The 16670-nt window shown below is 32.6% G+C and overlaps 1 protein-coding gene across 1 annotated transcript in view; it reads right to left on the reverse strand.

The window, feature by feature from the left end:
* LOC113514576 (complexin) overlaps positions 1–16670 on the reverse strand; it is a 374606-nt gene that overhangs the window by 321985 nt on the left and 35951 nt on the right. Inside the window, exon 2 of the mRNA XM_026898682.3 lies at positions 3732–3778. The gene's annotated coding sequence lies outside the window, so the exon portion shown is untranslated. The remainder of the gene's footprint in view (positions 1–3731; positions 3779–16670) is intronic.

Here is a 16670-nt window from a genome sequence, read left to right on the forward strand (position 1 = left end):
ACAACAAATTTCATTCTGTCATTTAACGTGAATAACTAAGAAATATCCAAATACCTTTACAACAATAATATTAACGTTCTTTCATTAAATATAAAAACAATAAATCTAAAATGTTACCCAATCTTAAAGTAAAATTATTTATAAAATTTAAGTACATAAATTTAAATTTTATAAACAGTTTTTTTATTCAATCCAAATATTAATAATTTTCTATTCTACTAGCCCTAGCGGCGTTGCCCACTTCTATGTAGTTTCCGTATATCATTGCCATTGGAACCCTTCATAAATCCTGTCTTATGCTATATTATATACTTAAATGATAATTACATACCTAATACCTTCATAAAGTTTTAGCCAATTCAACTGATCGGTTATTTTATAGCATTTTATATGTGATTCTTTAGATTAATATAACTTTTTTGAATTAATATAATTGATTGAATGATTGATTGATGATTATAATTTGATATAAAGTTTTATTTAGTAACATAGACTTAACAATTTTTTTTGTATTAAAAATTTAAGAATGTAATCTAAGTTCATTATCCATAAATGTTTTCCTCTAAATAATACATCACGTCCCCAATCCCTTCCCCCACCTCACCCTCCCTGTACCTAGAGTAAACTTGATAAAACCATCATTGTTATTCGGAGATCGGCTACGCGTGACAAGGGTTAACTGTACACACATACATTGATATAATACTATTTCTATATAGTGATATAATATTTACACACATGTATTTATCTTTGTTATTAATAAGTAGTGTAGTAAACAAGTAATATACTGTCATGATGCGTGCTTCTCTATTATTTCTCTATTCATTCTCTGCAAGATTAGTGTACTAACCTATGCGCAGTTTGACTAATTTTTGGGTAACTTTATTTATTATAAGTATAAATGTAAGTAGCAAGCGCGTGCTTACTCTTAATGCGTCTATTCGAATAATGTGTTACGTACAAAATTATATGGATCAAAGTAAAATGAACAATCAGGTCAATAGCTAGTACTAAAATTATATCACGCGATTATCAGAAACCTCAATCCGTGCGACATAGTAATGGAGTCGTATCAAAATGTTTTTGAAGAATTTTAATATTAGTCCATGAGATGTTGCCATTGATCTGTACCTTGTTATCATCATTTTCCAAATTTCAAAGTCGTCTTGAGTCTTTATCATTTAATTAATCATTGTTTTATATGTATATTTCAATGCAAAGTCTTAAATAGTTGATAATTCGATAATTTAGTATCATTCTGTATATTTGTTCCAACAATAAACTACTACATCAATTTGCAGTTCTTACATAGTGTTCATTAGGGTCTTATTTAAAATATACTAAATGTTTTATCACAAAAACACGTATAAAATCCAGGTATACGCTAATAAATAATATATAGTAGGCAGAAAAACATCCAATAAATTTTTTGTTAAAAAATTATAAAATGAAATATACTAGCTTTCTCCCACAATTTCCTCCACGTTACATAGACCGAGATGAAAAGTATCCTATGTACTTCTCTATCCCATATAATTCGTGTACACCAAAATCTATAGTGACTGGTTAAACCGTTAAGATGGTAAAAGATAACAAACAAACTCACTTATTCATTTTTTGCCCACATTACAAAAGAATATAATTTCTCTTCCATATTAGTAAGGAATTGCACTACTGCTTATCACCCTCAGGATGTCATAAGAGCTAAGATAACAAATGACGATACAGTTACATATGATGTATAGGATACCCTAAAGCAAGATAAGAAATAAACATTACAAAACCATAGTCAATATGGAGCAATAAAAATATAACATTATAAGCATAATTTCATTTAGTAAATATTATTTTAACAGAATTTAATGTAAATATTTACATCACGTACGAAAGCGTACACATAAATCTCTAATCAAACTCATCTAATCCTGAAATCTGTTTGATTAATTACGACCAGTAAAGCTCGAGACCGCTTCATTTGCTGTAATATAGATTTAGGTAAAATAATTTATTTTTCATTTGAATAATTACAAAGGCTTCAATAAACAAATAGAATCTGTGAAGGAGATAAAGCGTCTGCAATAATATTGACTGTATTATATCAAATGAAAGTTTCAACCCTTCATAGAAATAGCAGTTAAAGAATTCCAATAAAAATCTGCGAAGCGAGCACGGAGTTAAACTCCAGCACCGAAATCCTATTTTTGCAAGAATAAAAAAGTAGCTTACTTTAATAAATCCTAACATTTTGTTTCAGGGAAATTTACTTTTTTGCTTTCCGTGTACCTAATGTTACCAACATTCTTGATATTAATATAAATTTGAAATACTGTACTTGAGACATAAAATATAAATAAAAGAGACTGTTTCTCTACAAACGATTGTACATATATTGTTCTATTATTATATCGCGACGGTAAAATCGTACAATATCTATTAAATTATATCTGATAAATTAATAAATGATTTATATATATATATATATATATATATATATATATATATATATATATATATATAACAGTTGCAACTTCTGGCGGAACCCCCAAGGGGAGGCTTATGTTCAGCAGTGGACAGTTAAAGGCTGATATGATATATTTATGATATATATATATATATATATATATATATATATATATATATATATATATATATATATATATATATATATATATATATATATATATATATATAATACATTTGAAAAAGAAAACACAGGGCGTTCAAGTATTACGTAGTATGTATTAACAGAATTTATAGGGGTTATGTAAAACGTTACGATGCGTTACTAGGAAGGTTCGAATAATGTGTTATGTACTGTTGTTTTTATTTATTCATATTAAAAACTAGGGAATTAAAATTTCCTAAGTTGGCAACCTTTTTATTGATATTTACAGTATTAGTTTTCTTTAAACAATAATTAAATAAAGTATCTTGTTGTTTGTTTTTTTAATGGGATAAAAATGGAATAGGAACACCATCTGTGCTATTGATATATATTGGCAGGATACCAATGAATGCAGAGGATAAAATCCAGCCATATGGCCTATTGTCATTTACCCAAAATGCTTTACATTCACTTCTCATACGAAATACCCAGTAATGGAATTCTCTCACGCAGCCTGTATTTCCCAACTCATATAATTTGTCGTCCTTCAACACTAGAGTGAATAAACATTATTTGTATTAGCGGATTTAATCTTACATCAAGTCCTCAATTAACGTAAAAAGTAGTCAAGCACGCTAAAATTTAATTATTATAATGAAAAAAGATAAAAAATTCACAAAGAATTTACCATGATGGTTTTCAGAGGAAAATGCACAGAGAAAACCTGAGTGGGTATATTGCTAGGTGTAGGGATCATTAGATCATCATGATTAACAATCTCTTCCAAGTTATTCAGGTATTTCCTCACTTAGCGGTATGATTGGACTCTTAAGAATGTAATTAGTTCAATCAGAACAATTGTAGAAGCTCAGAAGGTAGCATGGATTTCCACAGATCAGAAGAAATACTGGTAATTCACCTACATTGAAATCCGGCATAATATTTTATATTAAACAAATTTAAAAGAATAAAGGTGAACAAAAAACACATAATATAAATTTATGTTCAGGTAATAAAATATAACAATAAACGATTATATGTAAAATATAAACATTTTATATTAAAACCAAGCAAATAAGTTTTAATATATAATATAAACATTTTAAATTAAAACTTGTCCCAATACCTTAAGTCTAATCTCGAGTGCGATGACCGCTGCTGCTGACTGTACAACTGAAAACAAAGAAAATGGCAGTTAACGAAATGTGACTAAACATACAAACAAGTTAAATAAAAAATCTGTTTATAATGTGTTGCCTGCATATTTAAATGTTTACCTTTTTATGCAACTTTGAATACCAATTACTAACGGCCTACAAGATATTAAGTGATAAGATTTTGTGAAAAATGTGCAATTTTGTGACGTATTTAACTCTAACCAACTAAATTGACATAAGACTTTCTCATCATCATCATCATCATATTAGCCATTATCTATCTACTGCTGAACATGAGCCTCTTGAGAGGGTTTTTCCAGTCCACGCTTGACAGATAGATTGGCAAAGATAAAAAAATAATTACACATCAAAATTTAAAAATAATAATTATTTATTTTGTTCATACACACGCCAAATTAGCTTCGAGCTTATATAGTGTAAATGAGTATCCTACTTTTCTATCTTGCTCTAACATAAATGTTATTATATTTTTTGGCATATGGCATGCAAAAAATTGGTATATACATAGTATTAAGTATGAAGGAAAACATTAATGAAATAAGCAACATATTTCACACGAGGGTAGTCGCAAACTAAATTTTGTTCCTTTATTGTTTTGTATAGCAGACTAATTTCAAAAACTTTTAGCACAGCTTGCGTAAAATTTTCATCGTACTTTTACAGTGATAACAATACAAACACTCTTCTTTTTCCTGCCCGTTTTCTATTTTTATTAGCGGCAGGCGTAATAAATTTTTTTCTCCCTTTTTAGAGATGTCATCATTCAGACAGTCCGCCCATATCTTTCTGGGTCTTCGACCTGCATTTATAACCATCCACATTTATATAGATTCATCATTCCTTTCTTATCACATTCTCTTCTTCGCTGCACATCACATGTTCATACCATGACAAACAGTCAACTCAAGCACACACTATCCTAAAAAACATCCAATACAATTCTTATCTTATATCCCACAAAGTCAATTAAATATCTTTCATGGTTTATTTAATATCCAAGTAATAAATAATAAGAACTCCTTAATTAAATTACTCTCTCTGAAGTTTCCGTATTGTACAAAATAATACAAATTAATTTGGTAATTAATTTTAATAGTAGCTGAGGATAATTAAATCTTCTGGTAACTTCAATACGTACATAAACAGTTTCAAGTCTTTATTATAATAAAGAGTATACAGATCGTCAAAGGCAATTATAGTATATAAGCTGCATATAGATCAAGATTCAAATTACACTGTAATAAATATTAAAAATTTATAAATTTGCTATTGGTTATACTAAAAATTTTATTGTAAATACTTTTAAAATTCTTATTATTTGGATATTTGTTACTTAACCGCGAATTCATTGGCTGTATAGATTTCAATGAAATCTAATACACATATAGATGTACTTATTTATAATATCACTATCTGTAACACGCAATACGATCAATGATATGAGTTGCGGCTAATATCAGATAATAACCTCATTTATTTGCTTTTTATTATAACTATCAAATCTAATCAAATAATTTATTTGATTTTATTTGATAGTTCAGGATACAATATTACAAAAGGTATATAACATACAAAATAATATAACATATGTATATAATTATTGCAAACTTTTGTAACACTTGCATATACTATCTAAATTACGTGAATTACTCATTGTGAAATTATTATAATATATTTTTTATATTTATTAGGCGAGTATAATGTTTATAAACTCATATTAATAGCAACTTTATTTATTTAAAATCGAAATCATTAACATTCTTTTCCCCCAAAGATAGAGTAATAATAGGTAAAAAAATAATTGAAGTCTCCTCAATTAAACATAATATTAAAACTTCAAAATATTACGTCCAATTAATATAGAAAACACAAATTATTTATAATTTTCTACTCATTCCTTAGACAAATATATTGAGTTTAACTGGTATATTAGCTTTGCTATGGCTATGGCTTATAAGTATGCCAGTTATTTCGACTTGAATCTGTAGTGTACAAAATGATTTAGCAAGGGAAATGATTTTTAATAAATTAGAAAAATAATATCCAATATAACTATTGTTATTATAAATTTTTAACTGGAATTTGATTCAATTGGATAAATTTTCAATCGGTTAGTTGAATAAAATTGAAAAAGCACATGTTACACAAACCCTTAGATAAATCAAACAAATTCTTACAAGAACATCAATTTACACGACGTATCAAATCTTTGACAGGCGCGTATCAATCACTTTGCTCTATACACGAGAAGAGGACGTATGAACTGACACTTTACACTTAGTAACTTGATCGATGGCCCCTACCAATATTGGTAGATACTTATTAATATCCCACAGGACATGTTTGCTTCACTATTTCATTACTTCAGGAAGTCGTGACCAATCACTTAATCATACTCACATATTAATCCCGAATCAAAAAAAAAATAAGAACTTCTGTGTAACATGAATCGCAATATTTCGAAAACTTGTCCGATCTAATTTTTCATAGTACAGGACTTTATATTCAATAAAAGAACTTCGACATACTGAAGCCTCCAAAGTTATACAAAATTGATATGATCATAATAATCTTTGACAGGAACTATAGAGTGTTCCCCGATATTGTTGGTAAGTGTATCAGGATACGCTAAACGTTTCAGAAGCGGCCGCCTTCCGGAGCACTCCACTCCAACACTCTCTAATATAATAAGGCGCCGAAAAAGCCGCTTTTAGGCCGACATCAAAAGATGTCACTAGATGAAGCATGATGTATAGCTATTACACCATATATTATCTCCAATAGTTAAACCATGATGTACGAAATAAAATCAATACAAAATGTTAAAAATTTTTTGCTCGTCTGTATTTTACTTTCTAATATAATGATTTATCTCCAATGTTTTAGATGAGTACAATGTGTACAAAACGACCAGCTGTCTCTAAGATTTCACCTGCGCAAATAAATATCGTATTCCCTTTATCTTCCATTCCCATGGGATTGCCATTTTTTTTTTGTTAGTGGATGTGTACATAAGATTTCTCACTCGTTCCTTTTACGGTGGGGAAATCCACATGGACACATTTATCTCGAGGATAGAAATAGATTGAAAGCCCAAGGGTGTTCCGTCTTCTCACTTTAGATGAGACTGTGTCGCTGTACCGCGCCTCTATCAGCCGGCCAATGATTACTGTTATAGACATTAATTTAGAGGAATACATAGCAGCAATTTTTGTCGTCATCAAAAATACTATCTAAATTTCGAGTTCTTAAATCACTACATGTACTATTTATTGATATTTCTTAATTATTCATTAAGAAAAAATTAAAAAGCATCAGAAAGTGACAAAGTTCTCATATCCTGATAGTCTTAATAGATTTAGCACAGCTTCTCTATAAGTGAAATATTGGAACATGTGTGAAGAACTTTGTCTCAAAAAGAAATACTAAGAAAAATGTTATCGTACATCAACTCGTATTTGGTATAAATTTTTGTGTAAAATTTAACGAAAAGCTAAAATTAATTGTTTTTATTATATCTCAAAGAAAAATCAGATAGATAGACATTTAGATTTTCGGAAACTACCTTCATACTAATCATCATTTAATCATTGCTCAAATTTCTTGTTCTTTTGGCTCAGTATTGATAAGTTAGTATTGCTGTGAGGTCTTGGCATATAATAGGCCACCCCTTTCTTTCCCGTGGGTGTCGTAAGAGGCGACTAAGAGAGAGCGAGGGATGGTCAGCAGCGTCCCTCTTAAAATATCACTAAAAGCTTAACTGCGGTTGCCAACCCGCCTGCTAAGCGTGACAAGTACTAGAAAACTCTCCTTATTGGAAACGCTTATATCCAACAGTGGACAGTTAAGGCTGAATTAATAATAATAAATTCATTATAATATCGATCTATCTATCGATAGCAACTATAAACTAATTTCATGTAAACAATATGTTAAATATTACCATATATCACACCGCTGCCACATAAGGAGTGGTTCTGTTAAATTAAATAAATTTTAATCAACGTCAAGAGACGCTGGAGTGGATGAGTGACGTGCGAATGTGACGGATTATTTAATTAATGACTACACAACAATGACTTACTGTCATTGTGAGAAATCAGCTTAAAGTCGACGCAAACAATTAGATATAAAAATAGTTATTTTCGTCTATATGTATGTATGGTATAAAAATAGTAATTTTTAATAGGCACAAAATATTTACATAATCTGAACATCATTACATAAAATCAATTTATATAATGATAATATGGCAATAAAATCAAAATATTAACTCATCAAAACAGAATGTAGTGATAGATGGCAACACCAGATTAATAACTCTTTAAAGCGAAATCGATGGCAATACCATTAATAAAAGTATATATTATAAACCCATTTTACAAGTCAATTCAGATTACGGTCGGTGCGGTCATTCGTATTATTTCAAACTCATTAATTTCAAACTCAAATATATTCACTTCAAAATTTTATATAGGAAAATCGGAAATATGGTTATAGGATCGAAATTACCCAATTATAATAGCAATTGGAAGAACAAATAATGCGAATTGTGAATAACAGGTGGAATTATAATTTTATAAAATGCCACAGCCAACTTTTAACCAAGAAGAGAATTACACCGTAAAGAAGATAAAGGAAAATCAGAGGACCAAATGAACCGCATAAAGTTCAAATTGGAAGACGTAAAGATAGATCAGGTATAGATTCAATGCCAAAAGATTTTAAGTATCATTAACACAGTTAATTATGATGCTAATGATGAACCTACATATATTGATGTCACTGACTGGTAACTAGATTCAATATAAACTTTACACCTTCTGTTTTTTATTAATTTCTTTATTTCACGCTTATGTACATAATGAATTATATGTTGTCTTATTTGACTTTCGTAATGATACGCCGTCTCAAGGACTTTACTTACTTTGAATATGGTAATGTATTTTTAGAGTGAACATAATAAGGTATAAGACTTCCATAACAGTACAAGATTTACTATAGAAAGTCTTGGTGCAAAGTCATCTGCATCTACTTCTATTTCACTCGTATGCTACCATGCAGTATATATTTCGGTTTTAAGAGTGGTGTGCACTATTGTAGATTACTTGACACGGAAACGCAACCATTTTGTTTGTTGCTGTTCTTGTTTATAAAAGCAAATTACATAAAATTCTAAGTAAACAGTATCAACAATCATATATATAAGCGACTTCCAAAATAGGCAGATTCTCAATTCCTCTCGTTTGTTATAATCTGTATGGCGATTCAATTGCTAATCTTTAACCAAATCTAAATATTCGATAAAGTTTTCTCTTGTTTTATTCCCATATTAATTTCTTATATTAACATATTTATTAATTTCATAAGTCTCTTCAATTATCTTTATATACGCAAAAAAACTGCTATTGCAAAACAAAATCAACTTATAAACTCAAACCATCGCGTTCTAAAGTCAAATATTTCCAATCTGTTCATAAAAGGTCTCAGCATTCATCGATGTACATATTTTGTAACGATTGAAGTCGCTATTTTTTGCGGACTATAAATGTTCCATTGTGACGTCGAGTTCAGAGCAGAGAGGTGGAATGTAGGTGGAAGTGGAGAGAGGCCGACTATTAATTAGCGAAGTCCAGTTGACTGCATGTTAATTGGTTGGGGCGTTAATTCAATAATGCCAGCTGTAGATGAGTGACATTTTTAATGATAGTTTTTACTTTTCAGATATTAAATTTTACTGCTTAATGGAAAATGATGACGATAACAGAAGACAGTAGACGTAGTAAAATTATTAAAAGGATATTTGAAATTATTTAATTTCAAACATATTTATAAAGATCTTTTTAAATACGTTTCTAAATGAGAATGGAACTCAATTCGACTTTATTTTATTGCGAACACAATATATTAGCTACGTGTGAATCGATTATAGTAATTATGGGATTTTTTTAAATCGTAATCAATGTTGATTCCACAGTAGTTCAATCAAGATTTAAATCGATACTGTGATTTTTTTCTTTCATTTAGGAATAATTGTTTAAATATTTATATAGCTGATATATTTACATATATAGGAGTGTATACTTTTATTATACATACTACATGTAGATTGTGTAAACGGATCTATGAGAGAGAAATAACTGGAAGTGGGTCGAGTGTCCTTCACAAGGTCCGTACATTGACAATATTGCCAATATTCTGAAGAGAGGCGAAATTAAATGTATCCGAAAACGAGATCACAATGAGATTTATATGTATATTTATGAGCTGTAATCGGACTGCGTACTCTAGAGAGAGCAAGTAACGAGAAACGAAAAAAACTTTATGGTAGTTTTCCTTTTAAAGTAAATATCTTAAATAACTCCAGCACGCAGTTGATCATGTTTCCATTAGATTATTAAGGATTATTTTCTAGTCCCTTGGGCCTTAAAAAAGTTTGAAGTATTGCATTCTGAAGTGAGCACCAGCCAATTCTGAGACGGGACTCCATTCACATAATATTTGTGGAATTACATTGAATGTAATTCCACAAATATTTAAACAACCTACGTATTTCAAATACACTATCGAGATTTAACGCGACGCAATTGCAGGTAAATAGTAATTTTGGATGGAGGAGAATGAAAAGGATAAGCTGGACAGAAAAACTAACGAACGAGGAAGTCCTAAAAAGAGTAAACAAGAAGAGAACATTGGTTGAAATAATAGAGAATAAAAGACGCAAAATGCTGGGCCACCTTATACGACATGACGATTTTTTTAAGAGCATAGTATAAGGAAAGATAAAGGGCAAAAGAGGAAGACCGAGGAATAACTACATGGGACAGATAAAGGAAATACTAGGTGTCATATCGTATAGGAAGATAAAGGATATGGCCTGAGATAGAGTTGGCTGGAGGAAGATGCATGAATTAGTTGCACCGACAAGAGGAAACTCTTAAATGAAAAGAGAGAAAGAGAGTAATATTTATTTCCGTCGTTTCGATGTGGATTGTATCACGTCATAGTCATGACAGAACTGAAGTGAGCAGCGTCTTCTTTTCTCAGCCCACCCAGTTTCTTCAGCCACCCTCACATTATTACGATTATGGTCTACATTCACCCTACACGCTGCACTCAGGGTATCCACACTGCGTTTAAACAAATTATTGCGCGTCTTAAGAGTATTAATCATTGAGTTCCATGCTGTTGAAAGCCTACATGCATATTACTTATTAATTTTTTTTGGATATTTCCTAATTTCAGCTGCTTCACGAACTATCCAAGGATAATAGAGACGCTCATGACCACGACCTGATACAATCCACGTCAAAACATCGGCAATAAAATCAGGTATGTAGGTACTATTTACCCGCGACGTCGTCCGTATGACATTTATTTGATACCGGGATAAGTTCACTGATCGAAATAAAAACTAAGTTATATTCTTCTCCATCCCATATGGTACATTTATACCGAATTTCATACTGATTGGTTAAGCCATTAAGGCGTTACAAACTCAATTTTATAATAGTAAATTGATTTATTGAAATGATTTTTTAGATTTTATAGACCTGGAATAAACAGTGAATCACAAACTTTATTATTAGAATAAGTATCATCATATATTAAAGCAGACGTAACAAAATCTCTGCTCTATCTGGAATAACTTGTGAGCTGTTTACTAAGACACACAACTCAGCAGTCTGCATTCAATTCCCATCACTACATAACTGCTACGTTATTTCAATCAACGTGTACACAACAAATAACCATACTTGATTTGGTCTTTATTGTAACGGAATAGGGTTGTTTATCCACAGTTGCTGCCCGTTCGACAGCGAAACGGATATCCGTTGTCTTAACAAACAGTGTCTCGCTCCACAAACTGCTCACAAAGTTCCCAACTTAGACACCTGTATCGTTGTGCAGTGCAGGTCCGGATGTTGCTTGGATGTATCGATGTACGGATGTGAGGATTACAACCGATAACGCACTCAATATGACACATTTCTTTTTTTATTTAAAATAATAATAAATACAAATTTACATTAATTTTCTTCTAAAGAATTGACTTTGTCATATATATATACATCTCGGTTATATATATATATATATATATATATAATTTTTAGGTACATGTGCTGTGTGATTACTTCTGAAGTTGTAAATTTACTGACATTTTGTCAATCGAAAGAATCGTCTCAAATGAACAGATTTACTTGTCATTGACTATAATTATTAAAATAAAAAGAAATCAAAATAATTAGTTTACCATGAAACTGAACCTATAATCAAATATTCACTAGACAACATATCGCTAGAACCAAAGTTTGCTGATTCCATATTAATCTAATTAAAAACTACGCCTACTTTTATAATATTGACAACTTTAATCTTTAGCTATATTCTATCTAAATAAGTAGAATGAGGAGTACATAATTATCTGATAATAAAAAAACTAAGTCTATTTTCCATTTAAACGTAAACAAAACAATAATGATTGACGGGCCAATTATATCATTTTATCATCCGATAACAACGCTGATAATGGATTACTTCGTGATCAGGATCTTTATTTACTACATGGCACATTCTATTTATAGTAATAATTTGTTTTGTAATAATAATTTTTTTAAGAGAGAGAGAAAGAAAAAATAATAGTATCGTCGGAAGTATTTCAGCAACAACTGATGTTTTATAAAGCACATAATTAACAGAAGCTCAAAAATCTAAAATCGCTTCCAGAAAAATAAAAACAAGTCGCGGAAGGCCTTGTATACGATAATGCGATAGAATGTTAGGGCTTGGCCAGCGATTGTGCGAGAAGCAATTCAGGAAGCCAATGCTCAGTAAAAGGATAGCGTAGGTTATAACTGATTGAATAATATTTAAATAGATATATCCGGGATACGACTCGTGTGGCTGGTTCGGCCGCAGAAACTGCGGCTAGAATCGAACACTCAAAGTATAAGATTCTCGAACCAGGTGACATCTTCGTTCCCGTTGCTTTTGAGACTACGGGCGTGTGGGGAGCGGAAGCAAAATCCTTCATAAAAGAGTTGAGTCTGCGCATTGCGGATAGGGGCCATGATCGCCGTTCTGGTTCGTATCTGGCTCAAAGGATATCTCTGGCAATCCAACGTGGAAATGCCGCAAGTGTCATGGGGACTTTTGGGTCGGGTACGGATCATGAATGGGACTGATTGATGAATTTTTTTTTTGTGATTTTGTGAAATGTATTAGTTTTGAGTATTGTAATTTGTGAAATGAATTTAATCTGTAATTATATTGAATTGTATGCCAAATAAATATACTTTTTATGATAGATATATAATTTATTTACATTACTTACAGCACACAAATAACAACATATATACTCGTATACATAAAAGAAGTAACATTTTCTGTTTTCGTGCGTATGCCACATTAACACAAAATGGCCACAACTAATTTTATTGCTTTGCCCTTAAAAGCGCAACACACGGTTAAACTAAATCCAATATACTAGGGAGCAAATCTACTGTTATCTCCCTAATTAACTTAATAAATTAATGGACTTTCTAATGGAGAGTGTCATCCGTTATCTTCACTAACTTACTCGTGCTTTTCCAAACCTATAGACTAAAATATTACGTATCTTGTTATTTTACAACCATTTACATTACTAAAGGCAGACTATACAAAAGTAATCTGCTTGGGTACCTCAGTCCTAGACGTATTTCTGTTTGGAGAAAACTATGTTTACTTAGCCATGTTTCGATTTATAGAGTGGAAAATGCCGTGAAATTACAATATACGAAGACATAATATCTTGGTAATTAAAGACAACGCATAGTAGTGGTACCCGTACCTCAGTGTATTCTATTATCACTTTCCATAAGGCGGGCCGTCAGCTTGTTTGCCATTTAGTAACTTATTCATACTTTTGCAGTACTAAAAAATAAATTGCCAACCCGCCTACCAATCGTGGCAATTACTGGTAAAACCACCCATAAGGCACTACATAGACCTTCCATGTTCAGCAGTGGATAATAATAATCTACTAATATGGTATGGTATAGTAAGGAATAAAATGTATCAAAGATTACACAAAACTCTATGGCAAAAATGTTTTTTTTTTTTTTACAACTTAAAATAGCAAACAAACTGACGGATTTTTCTACGTTTTATATCACAATTCGTAACCCTAAATGTAGTATTATTTAGTCGGGTCTGGCAATAAAAACCAAAATATTTTATAGCTCATATTATAGTCTTGATGTACCTACGTAATCCTCTGAGAGTAATTTCTGACTCTATGTAATCGTGTTGTGAATTAGGGACCGTCAAAAAACAATCAGCTAATGAATCACGTCATTTTATTGTCACTAAACTTTTATAAGGAAGTATTTCAGTAAATTGTCCGTTGTTATGTACATATTTTTATACGTTCTGTTAATATTTTATGGATATTCATTTACAAAATTAAGTACAACTCGATGACTTAAATGTGAAACTCGAGTTATTCCAATCTCTGGTCTGAGCGTGAGTAATTAACCACAAACGCGCTAATTAACATATATAGTCAAAATCATAGTATTAAATTTTGGTACTCACTGTTCCTAACTTTAACGTTACATTGGTAGCTTTAGAGTACCCTATTATTATACGGTACTCTAGAATATTAATATTATAATACACTTATTATTACTATAAATAATTAAAATCAGTAAAATATGACAGATGATAAAAGATAAAGAAGAATGGTCAGAAAAAATGGTAGCACAAAAAAGTGAATCAAATTATACCTAAAAACCTCCACTGATTGATAAAAGAACCACTGATAGAAGTTTCTAACTTCTAATATCGATAAAGAAAATTTTAATACATTTTTAAAACATAGATATTATAACTAGATATTACTTGCCTTATTGTGTTTTGTAAAATCTCAAAAATAAGTTTTATGCGCAATAAACCCGCGAAAGTTTAAAATTTTTTTTTTTTTTTACAACACAGGGGGCAAACGAGCATGCGGCTCACCTGATGGTAAGTGACTACCGCCGCCCATGATCACCCACAACACCAGCGGCATTGCAGGTGTGCTGCCGGCCTTTTAAAAAGGAATATACTCTTTTCTTGAAGGTTATGTTATCGTATCGGTTCGGAAATACTGCTGCTGGAAGTTGATTCCAAAGAATGGTTGTGCGTGGAAGAAAGTGCCTTGAAAAACGCACGGTGGAAGACCGCCACTTGTCCAGATGATTGGGATGAAACTTTAGTTTGTGGCGGGTTGTACGGTGGTGAAAATCAGCAGCAGGTATCAATCCGAACAATTCCTCAGAACACTCCCCATGATAAATTCGGTAGAAGATGCACAGAGATGCAACATCTCTGCGCAGCTTCAGTGGATCAAGTCGGACAGTAAGGCGTTGACCATCGATAATTCGAGCCGCCCGACTTTGAATGCGGTCTAACGGAAGGAGTTGGTACTGTGGCGCTCCTGCCCACAGGTGAGAACAGTATTCCATATGCGGCCTGACTTGGGCTTTATATAATTTCAGGCGGTGTTCTGGCATGAAATATCGTCTCACCCTATTGAGCACTCCTAACTTCTTGGAAGCTATCTTAGCCTTCTCCTCCAGATGACCGCAAAACTGGACGTCGCAAGATATATCAACGCCCAGAATTCCTAGACTCGACTTTTTATCAAGGGAAGTGCCCTGAAAGTGAGGAGATACGACAAACGGCGTCTTTTTTGCGGTAAACGCGCAGACTTGTGTCTTTTTGGGGTTAAATTGGACAAGATTTTGTTCACCCCAGATCGAAACTTGATGGAGTGAAGTTTCGATTTCAGACACAAGTCTATTCCGGCACTCATCGGTATGTGCCCGCGAGATCCTTGCATGACCGGTATATAATGTATCTCCTGTACTGTCGTCTGCTATGCAAGCAATGAATATTACTTATCTGTAACATATCATTGATATGCAGAAGAAACAGAGTCGGAGATAGTACACAGCCTTGCGGGACACCAGCATTCAAAGGTTTTAAATCAGAGCATGCTCCGTCGACTACGACCTTAATGCTACGTTCCTTGAGAAAACTGGCGACTCAAATGCACAGTCTCGCAGGCAACCCAAATGAAGGTAGCTTTGAAAGCAGCGCTCTATGCCACACCCGATCAAAGGCCTTCGCGATATCCAGACTAACTGCTAAGGCCTCTCCCTTACTCTCGATAGCCACTGCCCATCGGTGTGTTAAGTAAGCTAAAAGATCACCGGCCGAACGTCCCTGTCGAAAGCCGTACTGGCGATCACAGATCAGCTGGTGTTCTTCTAGGTACCGGAGCAGTTGACGGTTAATGATGGATTCCATAACCTTCGAGAATAAGGAAGTGATAGCTATGGGCCTATAGTTAGCTGGATCTGAGCGATCTCCCTTTTTAGGGATCGGATGCACCAGAGCAGTCTTCCAAAACTTTGGGACTATGCCCGATGAGTAGCTAAGCCGAAAAAGACGCGTAAGAACCGGAGCCAACTCTGGAGCGCACGTCCTAAGCACAATTGGAGGAATACCATCGGGCCCACTCGACTTATGAATTTCGAGGGAGAAAAGTGCTCTACGCACTGAGCTATGCGTGAATTTAATGTCAGGCATAGAGCTCCTACAACACGTGATGGTCGGTGGTGATTTCTCCCCGTCATCCAATGTCGAGTTTAACGCAAAGATGGATCCAAGAAGATCGGCCTTTTCCTTAGCGTTCTGGGCCAACGAGTCATCCTCCCTGCGCAATGGTGGAAAAGATGACTTACAGAAATTCCCTTGTGCAGCTTTGGCAAGAGACCAGAAAGCTCGAGTTCCAGAGGGCAAACTAGCCAATCTCTTGCCAATTCTACTAATATGCTCTGACTTCGCTGTGGCTATAA

This window comes from Galleria mellonella, unplaced genomic scaffold (assembly GCF_026898425.1).
Source record: "Galleria mellonella isolate WM207_F2 unplaced genomic scaffold, CSIRO_AGI_GalMel_v1 utg172, whole genome shotgun sequence".
Classification (NCBI taxonomy): Eukaryota; Metazoa; Arthropoda; class Insecta; order Lepidoptera; family Pyralidae; genus Galleria; species Galleria mellonella.